Consider the following 18169-nt stretch of genomic DNA (forward strand, 5'->3'; position numbering starts at 1 on the left):
TCAGAATTCTGGTCATTATTGATACTTTCCTCCTATTATGCAGCATTATAAAGCTGTCTGAGAGGCTTAGAGTTCCTAACCAGCTTATGTAGTAGTTTCCTAGTACTGCCATAACAAATTAACACAAGTTAGGTGGCTTTAAACAACAGAATCTTATTCTCTTACCTTCTGGAGGCTAGAGCTCTGAAGTCAAGGTGTAGTCAGGATCTTGTGCCCTCTAGGACTATGGATAGAATAGAACCTTCCCTTGCATCTTCCTAGCTTCTAGTGGTGGTCATCAGTCCTTAGCATTCTTGGACTTGCAGCTACATCACTCCAATCTCTGCTTCTATCATCACAAAGTGTTCTCCCTGTGAGTCTTTCTTCACATACTGTTTTCCTCTTACCAGGATACCAGTCATATTGGAATAAATTCACACCGATGACAGCATCTTAATTTGGTTATATCTGCAAAAACTATTTCCAAATAAAGTCAGAGCCACAAGTACCTGGGGTGAGGACTCCAACGTTTATTTTTGTGGGACAAAATTCAAGCCATAACGAACGATGACATTTGAATCTCCTACTGGAGAGTCTACTGGAGAGCTGGTTCTCCAGCAGGAGATTCAGATGTCATCATTTGTTGTGGGTTGAATTTTGTCCCACAAATGCATAACCAAATAAGGCAAATTCTTCATTTACTGAAAGTCTTTCCTGATATCTAGAGCAAAGTGATTTCTCTCTTAACTCATACATTTATGTCTATTATTATTGTCATTACCATGAATTGTTCATTGTCAGCCTCTCCCTCCAAAGTGTGGGAGGGGAGTTCTTTAAAAGCATCATAAAAAAAAGATGTGCCATGAAGAAAGAATCATTTTCAACTCTAATGTCTCACTAAGCAGGCTGTAAGGGATACTATCTAGGAATTCTACACTGCTAAGTACCTATTCAGGGCTTACCACTCTGTTCTCATAAGGAGACTTGGATGAGGCTCACAGCACTAAAGGAAAGGCTTTAACACAGACATCTGAGGTAAACAGTAGCCACATCTGAGATTAGACCCCCAGTCGTGACCACATAGGCAACAGTCGGGATGAGATGGTCAGAACAATAGTACTAGTTTCTACAACAACAGGGGACCAGGAAAGTAGCTCTCAGTCTAGGTACATAAGCAAAAGCCTCCATTGCCTGGAGACACAGCCTTGACATTAGTCCATGGCCAAAAGTTTCCATGTGAACTTTCAGAGTGAGAGAGGAAAGGCATTAGCAAAAAACTAACTCAGGGAAAGAGAAGTTAAAACACTTGGTCTGTTACATTTTTCTACTGATTCTTCGGTGATGTTGACAAAAGAGAAAAAAAGAGATAAAGTTGTTTAATTTTCTTGCAAACATGCTGATATTTACCTCCAAAAAACTAGACCTAATATTTTCTAGAAGGAGAGTTCTTATCTGTCTAATATTTGTAATGGAATATTTCTCATCTAGGATAAATTGTTGTAAACACTCTTAGAATCTATGGATTTATGATGCGTAGCTTCCTTGAAAATGTCACATAAACTAAGCAATAATTTATGGTAGAAAATGAATATATTTCATTACCTAAAACCTTCTGCTGTGCAAGATTATTTTCATCTATTACCCTGGAGCAGATAGGGTATCCAATGAGGACATGTGGAACTCAGAGAGCCATGTGCAATGGCTCTCCCTCACCCTGTTTTCCTGTGTTCTTATTTGTGTTTCTTTGATGTTGTTAGTGAAGCTTTACAGTGGGCAAAATTTCTGATCCAGATAAGTTTGATGTGTCAATATAATCATTTATGTACACTTTCCTGCTGTGTTCTAGTTGGAAGCTTTCAGGAGCTTCCATGTCTTTCTCTGGGTACAGCAAAACAGGAAAAGGAGGCACAAGGATATGGGGACTCACAGTTTTTCCTTAAAGATGAAGGATATCTGGAATTTACCATGGATAAAAGAACTACTAATGGATAGAAATTCATGAGGTAGACAATTTTGTGCGTTTAAGATTCTCTAAGGAAAATGGGTTTTTTTGCATGTTTTTGCACAGTAACTACTGATACATCAAGTTTTATTTCTGATTACAAAAATAAAAATTTGGAAATTCTAAAATATTTAAACATTCATAATTTTGAGAGAAAGAAGTATTTTTGACATTTTATTAGTTTAATAGTTTCAATTTCTCATTCTCTCATTTTATCATCTCTTTAGTGATTTTAAACAGAATTGGGATTGCGATTAATAGTGTTTTAAAACTTGCCGTTTAACTTTCCATATATATTATGAGAATTTTTTAGTGCTAAAGTTCTATAAAATCAAAAAAAGATTTTCATAATTTATATATTATAGAGAAAAATATTAACCAACACCCTATTAATCATTTGCATTTTTGACAATTATGAGGAAAGCTGTCATGACTGTCTCTGTGTTTATATAATTACTCACTGTCATTCCATAAAATAACCAATTACATAAATTGATTATTATGACTATGCTATACTTTATTTTTCTATTCTGTGGTACAGGGGAAATTGAATAGTTTCTAGCTTGGCATTATGCCCAAATATTGTTTCTATGAAGATTTTACTGCATGCCCCTTGGTGAATATATGTGTATGTAGGAGCGTAATTTTTGGATCATAGGGTGTTGTCATTTTTAGCTCCTCTCTCACTTTTATCTGAACCTAATGTTGCCTTTATTGTTTCTATGATAAGTTGAATCATATCCCCAGCTTTTTCTTTTCTTGGGTGGGGATTTTTCTTGGAAGGAAATTTTGGTCATAGTTGTTTAGATTTTCCAGATTGCTACAGCTCCTTCACGCCTTCCGCAGAAACCTTTATGTTCAGCTGCTGTTGGCACATGTAAAATGTTTTCTAGTTTCAGCTGCTTTTTTCAAGTTAGTACATTGGTCTTTCCAATTAATATTTTTTGAATTATGGGGTTCTCTGATGTTTCCTTCTACTTCCTTTTGCACAGATGCTGATAATGTGCAGTTCTTACAGTGGTGGGTGTTTGTCCTCACCCACATATATTTTTGAGTTCCCTGGAATATAATTTATCATCTTACTATCCAGTTGTGCTGGAGATGTTACCCACAAACATTTGGTTTTGCTACTACTGTTGGTGTGTCTATTAGAGTTAGAGTTTAATAAGAACGAAAAACAGGCTTCCTTTGCTATCACCTCTCTTCAACACTTCTTTAAAAAATTAAGAGAGAGTATTTTTATTTGAGGAGATTGTACGTGAGAAACTGAAGTAACCATTTAAGCCTTTGGACAATGTTATATTTCTCCAGTATTGACTTTGCTCTGGCAGGAAGTTAGGGTACAGGACAATCATAATAATCCCACTGAAGATTAGGTTGATAGAGCTGTGAAACCAGTCTATATATAGCTTACAATTCCTCCTAGAATGTAGTTCTTCAGGACTTTCAAATGAGAGCTTGAAAGTCTGTTAAGATACCTCTTTTTTAAGATGCTGATCTTCATTTCTTGTTTCCTCAACCATGTAAACCTTCCAGAAGCCCTTTATGTTTTTCTTGTAATGATATATTGCATTCGTTAACTTATGAGTGTTAAATAAGGTTTGCATTCTTAGTATTAGCCACATTTGATCATGTATTATTCTTTTTATATATTGCTTTTTGATTTGCTCTTATTTGTTCAAAGAGGTTTGTGACTATGTTCATGAAATATTGGTCTGTAATTTTCTTGAAATGTTTTTATCTGGTATGGTATTTAAGTAAGGCTGCCCTTACTTAAGGCTGAGGGAGAGCCAAATAAGTTCGGAAATGTCCTCTCCACTCCTATTGTTTCGAAAATGATAATGTGGAGGTGGTATGATTTCTTTCTTATTTATGATTTCTTTCTAAAATATTTTTATCTTATACATCTATGCACCAGTAAAACTGTCTTGGTCTGATGTTATCTTGCTATTGTTTCGTCCAGTGTTTGGAATGTATTTACTAATTCAGTCCTTAATATCTCTAAGTTACAGGGTTAAATAGGTTATCTGTTCCTTCTTGAATGAGCTTTGTTACTTTGCTTCTTCCAATAAATTGGTCCATTTCATCTCAGCTATCAAATTTATAGACTTGGGAGGTCACAGTAGTCTCTTATAATCTTACTAATTGCCAGGGGATCTGTACTAATCACTTTTTTTAAAATGTGCTTTTTTGGTAATTTTATCTTCTCTCTTTTTATTCTTGGTTATTATTTTTATTTTCAAAGAACTCTATTTTGTCTTACTAATTTTCTCTATGCTCTTATTATTTTCAATTTTATTGATTTCTGCATTAATTTTCTTCCCTCTTGTTCTATTTCTTTAAATTTAATGTACTCATCATTCTTCAATGTCATAAGATGAAAGCTTAGGCTATTAATTTTATGCTTTTCTAGTTTTTAATAGACATTTAATGCTACAAAAATATACTTTCTAGCACTGATTTAGCAACATTCTATATATTTTGATGTTAAGTTGTCAATTTTAATTAGTTATAAAGAAGTCTTATATTCTCTTTAGACATCTTATTTTGGGTTATTTGCAGATGTGCTGGATCACTTCCAAATACTTGGAAATTTTTCATCTATCTTTCTCTTTTTAACTTCAAGTTTAAATCTATTGTGGCCTTAAATTACATTGTGTGATATCTATTCTTTTACATATGTCAAGCTATGTTTTATATCTATTCTGGTGTATGTTCTGAGTGAACATCAAAAAATGTGTTTTTATTCTGTTGTTTGAATTTGGAATGTTCTATAAATGTCAATTAGGTTGATATATAACCCTTTTCAGATCATCTATATTCTTACTGGTTTTCTGCCTGCTTGATAAATTAGTTATTGTTATGTGGTATTGAAATTTCCCACTACATTTCTGGTTTTGTCTATTCTTTTATTTTTTTATCAGTTTTTATCTCATGTCTTTTGATACTCTGCTGGTGTAATACAGTCTTTTAAAATGTGTCAGGACCAATCTCTGAGGAATCTGACTAGTGTCTGCTTCGTCATCTTCTTGAGTAGATAAGTCCATGCTCCCAGCCACTTGGGCTTTCTGAGTCACTGTATACAGTCTCTAATTGCCCCAGGGCCAGGTACCAGATACAGGAACAGCCTCTGTGTTCCAAAGTCTACTGATATTTTTCAAACTAACCAAACCTCAGCCTGTTTAAACAGCCTTGCCCTTTCCTTCTGAAGAAAACTGAGTGGTTCTGTGTGACCTACTATGCTATTGAGTGGAGACTATGAAACTACACAACTTTTTCCAGTTTCTCTCTCTTCATCTGTGTCTGGCTTCACGATACCATATCTAAGCTAATACGGTTGAAAGAGTTGGTCAGTACACACATGTTTAGGATTGTAATGTATTTTTGGAGAATTAATTGCTTTATCATCATGTAATGTTTTTCCTAATTCCTAATGATCTCTGTTGACCAGAAATCAGCTTTGTGTGAAATTATTATAGCTACTCCAATTTTCTTTTGATTACAGTTAGTATATTTTATTTTATCTCATCTCTTTACTTTTCGCCTATCTGCCTTTTAAAAATTTATCACAAATATTATGTAGACATCATTTAGATGAATCTTCTTTTCATTCAATCTGTCAATCTCTCCTTTTTAACTCTGTGTTTAATCTACTTACATGTACAATTATTTAAAATATATTTCTATTAAAATATTATGACTCCTTTCTATTTATTGCATTTGTTTGTTATTTCTTTTTTGGCCTTCTCTATTTTCATCGAGAATTTTTATGCTTTCCTTTTATGTAAGCTATTAACTTATATACACTGAGAAAATTAGTTTTGATCTAAGATTTATAATGTAGACTGTTGTTGAAATCCTCCCTAAAATAGTACTCTCATGTTCATTTGTAATGTAAGTACCTTATAGTAAAATACTCCAAGTTCCTCCCTCCCATCTCTTGTGACATAGTTGTAATTTATTTCCCTTTTATATAGCTTTAAGTACCCAACACATTGTTATGTTATTTACATCATACATGTAATTTGTAAAATGAAAATTTATATTAAAATAGTGTTATTTAAAGTTATCTTTTAAATTTGAAATAAGAAAAATTAATATAAAATATTGTATTTTACCTTCATTTATAACTTTTCTCATGCTTTTTTTTTTCAGTATAAATCCATGTCTTATCTATATCATTCTTTTGCCTGAAGAAGTTCTTTTAGCATTTTTTTCTTGAGGCTGGTCAGCTGGCAACGAAGACAATAAGTTATCTATTTTGTTACTTGAAGAAAATGTTTAATTCACTTCTATATTTTAATAGTTGATATATGATATCTGAACATATTAGGTAGGTACATCTGATATTTGATTGATATTTTCAGTGTTTCAAACAAACAATATTTTCATTGTATTTAGAAATTTAGATTTGCAGGGTTTTTCCCCCAAGACTTAAAGATTTTATTCCACTGACATCTTGTTTTCAGAATTTGTTACAAAAAGTCTGTTTTAATTCTTATTCTTGAGTAGAAAAAAAGTCACCCACCCTCCTTCTGGAAGACTTTAAAATGCTCTCTTTTTCTTTGGAAAATAGGATTTTTGCATGAGGAATTATGTTGATCTGGCTACAAGGGGGTTTTGTTTGACAGTTTTTGTAGCTCTGTGTTCCAGAGATTTCTAATATCATAATGGCTATTTTTTGATTCCTTGATTAGCTTTGGAACTTCCCTTTGTTGTCCCTTAGAGAAAGTTTGTCTCTTGCAGCTTTCTTAACTGACATCCACTGTCCATTGGAGGCTTACTAGCCTGGTGTTAGAATGTAGGGGAAGGGCATTCTCTAATCTTCTTTTTAAGTCTAAATTACTGGAGTGCACTGTTGACCTTTGTCTTAGCGGTGTGGTCTTCACAAGTATCCCTCTTGCAGGAGAGGAGGTTGGTTCCTTTTATCGTCTAGTTCTTTCTGTGACTGCAGCAAGTGTTTTCTAGGGTCTCCAGTCAATGCATTTGAGCCCCTTCCCCTAGAGTTTATGGCTTCTCATACCCCTCCACACATAGGTGAGACAGGGAGGCTAAATTAAAGTTGGGGTAGAATGAAATTAACTTCTAGCAGGAGTAAGATTTCACTTTTGTCTTCGGGAAAGTCCTTCTCTGGATTAAGCTTTTTATTTCCTAAGCATGTGGTTGGTTTTTTATGTATTGGTATTCCTTATTAATCAAATATCAGTATAAATTGTTCTTCAGATATAGTCCCAATTTTCCCTGGCTTAGCGGTCATTTGTTCTACTGAATGCTCAAAGAACATTGCACACATCTTTTTTTATAAGTTCTCAGGCAAATCAACATTCCAATTGTTTGTTTGGTACTAGAGTCTCTAAATAAGTTGTTTTACAAATCAGAAAACTATCTTTGCCTTCATAACTTTAACACCATTCCTAATGTATAATAGATATTTTATAATACAATTAATTAAGTCAGTCAGTCATTCTGTGAAAGTACATTGAGGTCTTACCATATAAAGGCATTGTTTAAATTATTGGAAATACATCAGTAGACAAAACAAATACAATTTCCAACCTCAGGGAGTGTATATTCTGGTAGGAAGAAGACAAGTAACAAGCAATGAATCAAATACAGTATGTCAGGTAGTGCTAAAAGTAAGAAGAGTAAATTAAATAAAGAGTGACGGAGGTTGCGCTTTCACTGCTCTTGATAAAATGATCAAGGAAGTGCTCATGTCTGAGTTGGCATATGAACATACTTGAATGAAGTGGGAAATTAACTAAACACAACTATAATAAGAGTTGAATAGTAAATGAATTACAGAGACAGGTGCATTTAAGGGTTCCATGGTTTTCTGCTTGTCTTTGACTACCTTTCCCTCATAGTTTCTGTTTCCTTCATATTGAGATAATAAGCCAAGTTACAGTCAGTTATTTTTGGGAGGGTCTTCAATATGCCCGAGTGATATAATATACTTCTATCAGTTTCAGAAAAGCAATTTGGTCACAGGGAGTAATTTTCACTAGTAGAAAAATCACTGCCTACTTTTCCAATCCTACAAAAAATTATTAGATATTGGAGTCATAAATAAAATGTAATCCTTCCATCCTTAAGTGATATCTATATGCTTTACCATTTAGACCTTGATTTTCCTGAAACAGACAAACTTAATCTGCAGCTCTATTTGGCATTTGTATAATCTGCTATTATAACAGTTAGTACATTGTTTTCAAGTTAATTGCTTATTCCTATATATCATCTATAAGTGTGGGAGTTTTTCCAAAGCATGGATTGCATCTTACTCATTAGAAAATTTATCAAGATTCCTGGCACAGAGTTCCTATTAAATAAGTGTTTGTCAAATTGTATTGATGATTAGCCAGTTCTACATTTTAAGTACATTTGCCATAATATTGAACAAGCAAATAAATCCAGCGTAGAAACTTCTTTTAGTGTTCATGCAGGGACCTCTTGAAGTATATTTGTTGATTAATATTTTTCAATTGTCCCTTTTTAATTTTTTTAAAATGAAGAATCTTAATAATGAAAGGCTTTATCTTGAATCTAAGTGGCATACAATAATTTACTATTATTTTTGGAGACTTGGAAATCTAAAACTGTATAATATTGTCAGCTTTTGCCTACTGAAAAAGCATCTTCATATTCTGAGATTACTTCAGATAGGATACACTGCCCTGTCATTTCATTCTGCTCTATTAAAAGGTTCTTAATTAAAGAAATCATTAAGAATATTCTAATTCTATTGAATTCTGCATGTAATATATTTGGCAGATTTCTGATGGACATAAAGATAAATAATATTAAATATTTTAAAACTTGGCTCAATTTTCTTTTTCTTTGCTATTATAACACTTCAGGAAATATTTTTTAGATGTATGAGGCCCAGATTCAGACTGGCACAATGAAACGCTACTCCTCAATAGATACACACACATTGAATTTAATATTGACAAACATTCTCTACCCACCTTTTACTAAAAGCCACTCATTTCATGTGTACTTTTCTGCAGGTAATACATCCTGACTGATTCTTTACTATCTAAGCCAATGCAAAATAAAATAAAATTTGAAGCATATATTCACATTTCCATGAAACAGTAAAATCATGAGCAACTGTATAATTTTCCCATTGCTCATATGAGATATAATTGGCTCCTTCTTAGAGTTGAAATAATAAATAAAAAGCCTCAAATTCCCACATTAAAAATGAATATATCTTTTCTCTTCAGGAGAAAGATTAATGTTAAAGGATCAAAACCACAGACATTCACTCAGGAAAGTTTTGGCGATCTGTGCCTAGAGAACGTTTACTATGCAACTGATTTAAATTTCAAAGTAACATGGGATTGAATTGTTGTAATGAACAGAATAAAAAAGGTTCTGCTTGTCCAAATAATAGAATATGTGAGGTTATATATATTTAAACTATTAAAAGTATATCTGAGCCCATAGACTTGGAAAGGAAGAGCCTAACTGTCCTAAATACAAAAGAAAACAAAACAACAGAAAACACCCCATGTCAATTTGGCTAACCAAGAATCAAGTTAAACAACACATAAAGTACAATAACCATATAAGATAAATTGTAGGTTGAGAATGAGACACCCACAAAAGAAGAATAAAGGACTATGTACATTCAGTAGTAAGAATAAAGATCTCAGTCTGAAACTGGATTTTAAGAAACGACGTCCTCATATATAAACACTGGTATAGGGTTGTATTGTGGAAGTCAGAGTAAATGAAGTCACAAAAAATTGAAACCCAGAGCATAAGATACAAAGTTTCAGAGCTCAACTTTGTGCAAACCACCTGGTAAAGAAACCATAAGTCTAAAAATCTCAATTATTTAAGAATTGGTGAACCCATTAGGAAAGAGGTGAAAAACAACCATAAAAATCATGCTCTGGAAGGTATCACAATACACAAACCACATGAGACTACTGAGGATTTAAACTCATGGTAGTTGAACTCCTAGACCACATATATGTATAGCCAATGGCCATATAAGAAAAATGCAATGCTAAGAAAGACAACCATAAATTAATTAACTGGAAGGATTTATGACTGGGGATTTGAGATATGAAAGTCACTTGAAAAGAACTTTAATATACATATTTAAAGTGTGTAAATAAATAAAGGGAGTAGTAACATCCAAAAAATACAAAGGGGGAAATTAGGAAGCAAGATGAGACAATATAAATCAACAAAGTAGAAATTTTCTTTTTCTTTTACTTTTTTCTTCTATTATCTCAGAAGAAACTAGAAGAGAAGGTAGAAATCTTAGAAGTAAGGATTACTCACTGCCTAGGAGACCTTAGACATGTTACTTAACCCCGTTTTTTCAGTTTTCCAATCTGTAAGATTGGATCACTAATTGAGGTGATGTGGAATTTAACATAGTTAAAGCATTTAGATTAGTGCTTGGTGCAATATAATCAGTCATTATATATTAGCACTTATATAAAATAATGTAACATTTGTAAAATATGAAAAGGTTAAAATGAGCAACTAGGGAAAAAGGTTCTTGCCTATATATATATATATATACACACACACACACACACACACACACACACACACATGCATACACACATGTGTGTATTTTTAATATGTATTTTAATGGCTCCCAAAGTCACTTTCTTTAACAAAGGATGAAAGACAAAACAAAATTTATTTTAACACCCCCACATTGTTCCACACTTCTCTTCTGTGGAAATACTTCACCTGGAACTCTCTCTTCCCTTTTGCTAACAGCTTAGTGTCTAAACAGTAAGGTTGGTGTCCCTGTTCCAGGAGGCCCTCTTCTTAGTCTAAGGGATAATTTCAGCTGCACTGAGTGGCCAAGCTGACCCTGTTCATATGGGAAAGGAATTTGATCACAGGGCCCCTGGCTTACCCCACATGCTGTCAATTTCAGCAAGAAATACTGAATGTCCTTGTGACTTTTAAAAATTGTTCAAAAATGAGGCTGTGATAAACAAAAGCCAACCCTTCTGCTCAGATCCGTGGATTAAAAAATGTTTTTTAAAAATCCGTATGATTCTTACCAAAAGGATGGCTATTAAATATAAACCAAGAAATATCCAGAAACAGGTTTCTTGGGAATGGTTGGGAGGCATTCCAACATAGTGAAATGATTTTGCCATGTTCTTTTATCTATGGGGAATTCACTTTTATCACAGCCCTGTATATAAACCCTCCTGAAATCCCTTCAGTAGATAGCATTCCAATTCAGACACCAAAGTGAAAATATCTTTGAAAAGTGTGAGGTGGCTGGGAAACTATGCACATCTTGGCAAACATTTTTCAACCCACCTGTGAGAGAGGAGGCAGTTAGAGGTTGATTAGGCAGATAGAGAGGGAAGGTCTTGGGAGTAGAAAAATGCCTGTGGGACCACACCTGCACAACCCCTGTAGCTAGTGGAAAGAAATTTGGTTAAGAACTTCCTCTAATGCCAAAATGTTTGCTCAGAAAGGAGCATCTCAGCCTAGGAGCGAGTGCAGTAGATCAACCTAAATGTCCTTAACTTGACCCAACTCATTATAATGTCCTTAGCGGGACATTAGCATTGTGGTTTTAGTTTCCCCATGGGTTTTGCTTAGCCATTCATGGGTAATAACCAAGATCCAGTCATGCTGGCCAATCCCAAGCATGCGCAGATGCAACAACACAAGGAAGAACATTCCCCCTCCCATTTGGGCAGAACCCACAGAAGACTTCCTTGTCTTTGCCATATAAAAGAACTCAACCTCATTTCTGGCAACCTGCTTTCAGAGCACCTTTCTTTGATGAGAGCTTTCTTTTGCTTAATGAATCTTACTCTACCCATGCTCTGCTGGCTGTGTGCCTTACTGTTTTTGGTCATGGGACAAGAACTTGGACGTAGCTGAACTAGGGACTAAGCAGACTGCAACACCAGGAGCTTAGGCTTTCTGTGAGGATCATAAGTTTTCTGGTTAAAAACATTCTTGAAGCCATCAGAAATGGAGGAACAGAGACTTAGCATCCAAGAAGGTAAGTTCCTGGTTCCATGTCTGGTAATTCCATATCCAACAGCCAAACGGCATAATCATGTAGCACATCATAAAGACGTTCCACAGGATGATGAAGACTCAAAATATCTGAGGCTCAGTAAGAATTCCCTAATGTTGTCACCTGTGCTGTGCTTCCACACCTCCTTCCCAAAGCCCTGCATGTCCTTCTTTTTTCATTTTAAAGTTGAGTCCTGCCCCAGCATTCATCAGCAACATCCCAAACAGTAGGATGTCTCTGATCATCTTTATGGCCAAAGCATACTGAGATAAATATATTTAAACAGAAAATTAAAAATCAGAAAAATGGGCAAGGCTGAGAGTCAATATAATAATATTGTATATAAGGCTAGGGAAGTTTCACAGAAATTTAAACAAAAGGGCTTAGATTTGGAAAACAAGAGAAGGATCAAGGCATGCAAGGATTAGTTCTAGAAATTCCAGTAGATTCATAATATAAACACAGAACACAGGAGAAGGTTAGGAATAGTTTATTAAATAAAATAATTATTTTTCGGATTTAAAAACCAGTTCTAAAGATAATTAATAAATCTACAACTGAACTGCAGATATATCCAAAATTGCATGAAATGAACAATGTGACTTATATACTTGTAATACTCACTTTCTACTACTGTTCTTCTTATTATAATTATTTAGGCAAGAATGAATATTCTTTCCTCCCTAAGATGAGGCTGGTAGAAAATTTTGATGAAATTTTATGTTAACAAAGTTAAACTTTCATTTTAATGAAATTTTATTATAAAATTTTGTTTTAATGAAAATCCACTTAGACTAAGGATCATGGATTATTCCATTCTTGTTCTCTAACATCTCTTCTCATGTGGACTATCAAAACACCTAGGGAAACCTGATATTATCAATCTCTTCTCCCCAATGATCCATGAATCTTAGTCTTGACATTATTTGAATGCAGTTGTTCCAAGAATTTCATCATTCAACAAACAATAAGAAGATGTCACAGCCTGTATTGCACAGGTAAAGCAACAAACTGAGACAGTGGTTGTGTAGCACAGAAATAGTTTAATTATCGAAAGGCAGCTGAGCAGTAGGACAGGATATATTTCTCAAATCTGCCTCCCCAGGAGCTCGGAGGCTAGAATTTTTGAAGGAAATTTAATGGGCAGGGGACCAGGGAATGGGTGCTGCTAATTGCTTGGGGATTAAATCAGTGTCCAAACTGTCATTTCATGTTGAGTCAATTTTTGCTTGGAGGTCATAGAACCACAGGTTCATATGAGTCACAGGTCTGGGTGGCATCAGTTGGAATGCCCAAATGTAAAAGGCTCAAAAATATCTCAAAGACTAACCTTAGGTTTCCACAACAGGTATGTTATCTCTAGGAGCAATTGCGGAAATTACAAATCTCGTGACCTCCAGCTACGTGATTCTTGAGCAGTCAGCAAGCCAGAGAACAATGGCTGGTTATTGCTTAACTATGCTTATAGCTTAACAGAATTCAGGCACCACTGTAATTCTAACTTAGTGTCCTTTTCTTAATTTTGAAAACAAAGGGGTTTTCAGTCTCTGAACAAGGAGGACCTTCTTTTCAGGAAAAGACTATTGTCATCCTTGCTTTAAGTTAAACTATAAACTAAATTTCTACCGTAGTTAGCTTGGCCTACATCCAAGAATGAGAAAAGGCAGTTAGCTTGTGAAGTCGGAAGCAAGATGGAGTCTGTTCATGTTAAATTTATCTTGCTGTCATAATTTTTGCCAAGGTGGTCTCAATGATAAGGTGATTTATTTATTTCTTTTCTTTCTTTTCTCTCTCTCTCTCTCTCTCTCTCTCTCTCTGTCTGAAAGTCTTTTCCATAGGGTAGTAATTGGATTCCTTAACAAACGTTAATGCAGATATGAAACCCTAGAATTGTCTCATAGCTATTCTGTTCTGATATGAGCTTTCTATATTATAATTCAAGTAGCCTAATAAGAGTAAAAGTAATCATATGAAAAAGAAAGTTTCACTAGGATTGAGCATAATGCTTAGAGTATGGTAAAATCATTTTTAGTTCTTCAGAGTTTTAATGTGTTGAAGAGTTATTTTTGGTTTGTTTGCTTTATTTTTGAAAATAACAGACTTTTTTCAATCAAAATGAACACAAAAATTCTAAACCAAAAATGGAATTTAGCTGGACAAGGCCCTTACTAAATGTATCCCCACTGTTGTGATGATGCTAGATTTCACACACTATAGACTGCATTATCATTCTAAAATAATGGTGAGTCTATGAATGTTCTGAATCAGGTATTTTCTGTGTTTTGAGATCAAGGCAAGTCTGACCATAATAGATATGGTCATCTTCTATCGTACTTTACTTTGGAAAGGCTCTTACTGTCGCACACTTAACCCAATTGTCACAACATATTTCAGTAGGTAATAAATTAATTATGAGCCAGTTTAGTTCTGAATGTGCGACAAAGGGGATAGTCATACATCCTTTCTTATTTTAAAAACACATTTTAACAAAATGCTAGTGTAGATGACCCAATGAATCCAAGAGACCAAGAAAGAGCAGGGGAGTAAATAAGGGCATGTTTTGAGAACACATGATTTTGAGATTTGCTGAGAGGAATTTATTTTCTATCATTGTTTTGTATTTATTTATGCATGCACATAATGTATAGAGTAGTTATGAGGCAGCATAGATTATAAGTGATATTAATCTCCTCTGATGGAAAATTCTGTGGGTTCATGTGCTAGGTCACCATGTTTCTTCATCATCTGAGAGCAGAACTTAGCCCAATATTGCTAATGTCAATTAGTGCTACTCCAAGAAACATCCTGTTAGTTTTCACATACACACATATTCTCCAAATAAATTCAGAAGATTGAGTTAAAATGTTGGAAGCTGGGCCAGGCACAGTGGCTCACACCTGTAATGCAGCACTTTGGGAGGTCGAGGCAGGTGGATCACGAGGTCAGGAGTTCAAGACCAGCCTAGCCAACATGGTGAAACCCCATCTCTACTAAAAATACAAAAAAACTTAGCTGGGCATGGTGGCACGCACCTGTAGTCCCAGCAATTCAGAAGACTGAGGCAGAAGAATCACCCAAACCCAGGAGGTGGAGTTTGCAGTGAACCGAGATTGTGCTACTGCACTCCAGCCTGGGCAAGAAAGTGAGACTTCACCTCAAAAAAAAAAAAATGTTGGAAGCTGGAGACTGCCCCAAGACAGGACAATGTTCAATTGAGACTGTGCAATTTTGATTTTATGAGGTGAATAAGATGTGATGAGAAATTGGAAAATAATTAGTCAATTTATCAGGTTTGTGAATAGTGTTGTAAGGCAAACTTGAAGATTTTTATGGAGCAATTGTAAAGAGAACCTTTAAAGTTGATAATAGGTCGGGCGCGGTGGCTCACGCCTGTAATCCCAGCACTTTGGGAGGCCGAGGCGGGTGGATCATGAGGTCAAGAGATCAAGACCATCCAGGTCAACATGGTGAAACCCCGTCTCTACTGAAAATACAAAAAACAAATTAGCTGGGCATGGTGGTGCGTGCCTGTAATCCCAGCTACTCAGGAGGCTGAGGCAGGAGAATTGCCTGAACCCAGGAGGCAGAGGTTGCAGTGAGCCGAGATCATGCCATTGCACTCCAGCCTGGGTAACAAGAGAGAAAGTCTGTCCCAAAAAAAAAAAAGAAAAAGAAAAAAGTTGATAATAAATTGTCTATACACATCCATAGCTACCAATTCTATCTACCAATTTCAGAGCACAAGATCCTAACCAGTACCTAAGTAATATTAAAAAATGCTGCCAGAAGCTAAGAATCAAATACATCTCCCATCTCTGATGAGTTCATAGGACTTTATGTCATTGTATTTGGTACTATAACCTTTTTCCTATTTCCATTTTATATTGCTATCTCTATTTAATTACATTAATGAGCAATTTGTATTTATGTAAGGTGCTTTAAGTTTATTTTAAAGTTATTTGAAAGTAACTTATTGAAAAAGTTACTCAAAAATCATAATATTATATGTATTTTAAAATTCTCACAATAAAATATATTGAAGATGTCTGCATCTCACATGCAATACACGGCTGATTTAAGGCAGGGACAGTGTTTTATACACCATACTATACTGAATACCTAAAAAAATGCCTGACACATGGTAAATGTTCAGTAAACATATTATTTTTGTTCAATCTGGCTATTGACTTGGCAGTAGGAATATAATACTATGCTAAGAATAATTTGATCAATAAAAATACTGTAATAATATTCTCAGGTTGGTGGGGATGATTGAGAATAGAACAGGAAATACCAGAGAAAAATATCCAGTTGTCTCTTCTTCCCTACTCAGCTTCAGGTTTTACTTTTTAAGTGTAGCTGAAGTACTAATCATTTTGATAGGGAAATCTACCTCGAAAACACTTTCTAATTTGAATAGTATCTATTTAAATTTACATATTTTTTTCTTTTTGGTACCAGTTCTTTTAAATTATTTAATAGAATAGTCTTAAGGCATTGAAAGGGACCCATTCAGCAACATTTAAGCCAACAAATCAGTCAGCAGTATCTGGTCCTCTCACAAAGGAATTAAGCATTTTATTCAGTCTGTGTATATGATATTTCACGGGCCTTCATAATAGAGCTATCAATTTTCTGATTTGCAAGCCAGTTGACAGAGTTAATACCCCAAAGGGCTATTTCAGTGTTAAGCTCCTAAAATTGTTTTAGACTCCCCCATAAATTAGACTAAAGTCCAATCATGTACAATTTTATCCTTTTGCTTTTTAGAAAAGCATGAATTTTGTGTTCCAGAAACAACACGCTTTTAGAAGAGTAGCCCATTGGTTCTATTTATTTATATTTTAACTTTTAAAAATTCAGATTCACCATAACATGCTATAAGTCTCACAAGTAACAATAGAAAATTGCTTAACCTAATATTTTTTAAGTTGGCACTTTAAATACTGGCAGAGCCTAACATAACTGATCTGTCTATGGTTGTTTGCTTTTGTTAGCTAAAATGAGTAGGTTTATAAACAGGCAGGCATAAAATTTTGTATATTATAAGTAAACTACAGATTTTGGCCAAAAAATTATCTTTCTTGAGAAAAAAGAAATCCCTTTAAAAATATAGAAGATGACAGAATATGTTTTCTCATGTTCATATTTTACTCGTAGGATTGCCCTGCCCAAAATATGTTTGTGGTTTGTTAAAAATCAGCTCTATGTCTGACAAGAAGTTTGTTCCTGGATTAGTGTGTATGATTAAGGTTAATGATATCAGTTATATAAACAAACATACTTACGCATTTTATGTCATTGTTTGTTAGATTTTAAAATTCTGGCCATGAATAGTTTTAATAGGACTCTTGAGAGAATTTTTTTCTGATTAAATAAAATTAAGATGAAGAAGATGAAAATATGTATACATCCATCTGCTGCCTATACATACATGCACAATTATATTAGGCTGGTACAAAAGTAATTGCAGTTTTTGCCATTACTTTTAAAGGGCAAAAACAGCAATTACTTTTGCACCAACCTAATAGTAGCAAGAATCACACACCTGGTCCAGCCCACTTCCCCTCTCCACTACTCTCTTCTCCAATTTAGCTCACTCTAAGGCCCCCAATTACATCCTGATTACCAGATATTAAGGGTATGTTCTAGCCCCTATCCTACTGCACATTTCAGTGCTTGGTTTTATTGAGTGGTCCTCATTCCTGCCTCCCAAACACTATCTTTTTGAAGAGCTCCTTTATGATGCCTTTCTTTCCAACTCCAATATCTGTGTATCCCATCAAGTTTTCTTCTCACAATACTATCTATAGTCCTGATTCTTCAACATTAATTTCTCTAAGAAGTAGGTCCTCCTCTTCTCTCTTCAATTTAACTCACTTCTCTTCACCCCTCTTTTCTATCTTTTCTTCTCTTCACTTTTAAAGCACTTCCTCGGGAAACAGTCCCCTCATTCATACCAATAGCTTTGACTGCTACCCACTTGCAGGTTAGAATCTTAGAGGGGGCTAATAAATGACACCATTTTTTCTCCAGCTAATTTCTGGCCATACAGAGGAAAAAAAGACAGAGGCTTTGGCATATAGAAATAAGAATATCAAATTTATGTTATTTAAAGAGTCATGTTTTGTGGTCTATATACTTGGATATGT

At 34.6% G+C, this 18169-nt stretch overlaps 1 pseudogene; it reads right to left on the reverse strand.

Annotated features, from left to right (window-relative positions):
* Positions 1-11962: 11962 nt before the first annotated feature.
* On the reverse strand, positions 11963-12262 carry LOC105733095 (small integral membrane protein 7-like; annotated as a pseudogene).
* Between the last annotated feature and the right edge of the window lie 5907 nt (positions 12263-18169).

This window comes from Aotus nancymaae, unplaced genomic scaffold (genome assembly GCF_030222135.1).
Source record: "Aotus nancymaae isolate 86718 unplaced genomic scaffold, 86718_ANA_hifiasm-v0.15.2.pri h1tg000057l, whole genome shotgun sequence".
In the NCBI taxonomy this organism is placed as follows: domain Eukaryota; kingdom Metazoa; phylum Chordata; class Mammalia; order Primates; family Aotidae; genus Aotus; species Aotus nancymaae.